At 48.3% G+C, this 1,680-nt stretch overlaps 1 protein-coding gene across 1 annotated transcript in view; it reads left to right on the top strand.

The window, feature by feature from the left end:
• The window catches only part of SIM1 (single-minded family bHLH transcription factor 1), a gene marked incomplete at its 5' end in the record, with an annotated part of 30,219 nt that overhangs the window by 615 nt on the left and 27,924 nt on the right, over positions 1 to 1,680 (top strand). The gene's annotated exons all lie outside the window — the stretch shown is intronic.

The following is a 1,680-nucleotide window of genomic DNA, read 5'->3' as shown; positions in this document are numbered from 1 at the left end:
CGGTACCAAAATAGCGCGATTCCACCCCCTCGGCTGATTTTTCGCTGGAGGCAGCGCCTTTCTATTTTCGTGCATGAATACGGATTTTTAGAACAAGGTTATATTTAAACCTGTTTTCAGCCAGGCTGACATGTAGGACAACTATAGTTGTTCTTTTAAGATTTCCCGTGGAGGACGAGTTTACACCGCGGCGCGACTTCGTTACGTCTCGGTGAAAGTCTCCCCTTGTGCTCTTTGTTTAATTGGCTCTAGTGCGGAGGACGAGGAGAGGGCAGAGAGGGAGGCAGGCTAGCTAAAATGCGGATGGTAAATTCTGGGATGTTCATCACTGGTTGCGGCACCTGTCATGTGCTGTTGACGGCTGCAATGCAGGCACTGCGACTGCATTAAAATCTAGTTTTGGTATGTTCAATTCCTCGAGGTCTCGTCAAGCCTGCCTGAAGATCAGGGAGCTGCAGAAGAAGGGATGGTGTCCTGTTTGCTTCTGTGGCAGGGCTACCGCTGCTGAAATCGCTGCTCTGGAGCCAGGGGACGGGCGTAGCTTCCACTACATAATCACTATTATCATTATAATTATCATTATTGTTATAATTATTGTTATTATTATTCGTCTAGCCTGCTGTTCGGAAAATAAATGAGAGAACAGGCCCTGATGTGTACTGGGGGGCTGTAAGCAGAGAAAGGGCTGGCTTTGAAAAAAAAAATGAGATGTAGTCAGCCTCTGAAATGGGTATCCTGGGGTGGAAGGGAGCTGTTGGGAAGGATTCATGGTGGGAGAATAGGGCGGTGGGATGCTGAACCCCTCGCACCCCAGAGTCGGCTTAATTGTCTTAATGAGCTATTCAGAGTCAACACGTTATTGTTCGAATGAGGAAGGTAGGCGGTGAAATTACAGGGGAAAATGAGAGGGTACGGGGGACCTGATGTTTTCCTCTGGTATGAGCTAGGCTCCACTCCAGGAGGACCGACTAAAGGTCCTGTAGCACTCAAAATTTGCAAATGTTCGATATACTTTATTCCGGTATAAATCCTATAGTTACTGCAGCTCCCTATAGCTACTGCAGCTCCTGAAGGGTGACATTGGATTATTCCAGTACGGCAGGAACAGCTGAGATGTAGGCGTGTGTGCTGCGGGTTCAGAGGCACTTGTGCAGACGCAGTTCCTGACAGGGGCGCAGGTTTTGCCAGCTGCAGCCCCGTCAGGTTAGAAACCCAGGGATGAAAAACGTCCTTACGGAAAAGGAAGACAAACCTTTGCGTGTCAGCTCTTGTGTATGGAAGCCGAAGAGAATGGAAAAGAGGTGCAAACGAGCGGTTTTGTGTTTTGAAATAACAAAGAGTGGCGTTTGGGATTGCAGGGTGGAGCTTGAAAGGTGGGATGCCTCTCGCCGAAGATTCCTTTGCAAATAGGAAATGTAGGTCTTTTTTTACTGGATTGGGATGAAAACAGCAAAAGGAATCCCAAGCTTTGGAAAATATGGTGCAGGGTTTTGACCTACAGTCTCCCTGGTCCCCTTGCACAGTGCTACTTCACTCAGAGAAAGCCCCATGGGGTTTTTTTTCGGTTTGCTAGCGGGATAAGGAGCTTTTTCTCACTCTAGAGAGGAACCTGAGTGCTCTGGTGTTTTGGAAAGGAGTGGGTACTGAGCGGCATAAGTGCCATACTGGTCTGGAGGACCA

This window comes from Pterocles gutturalis, unplaced genomic scaffold (genome assembly GCF_000699245.1).
Source record: "Pterocles gutturalis isolate BGI_N339 unplaced genomic scaffold, ASM69924v1 scaffold6361, whole genome shotgun sequence".
Taxonomy (NCBI): Eukaryota; Metazoa; Chordata; class Aves; order Pterocliformes; family Pteroclidae; genus Pterocles; species Pterocles gutturalis.
The sequence above is the reverse complement of the archived record's forward strand: the minus strand, read 5'-3'. Positions and strand labels throughout refer to the sequence as shown.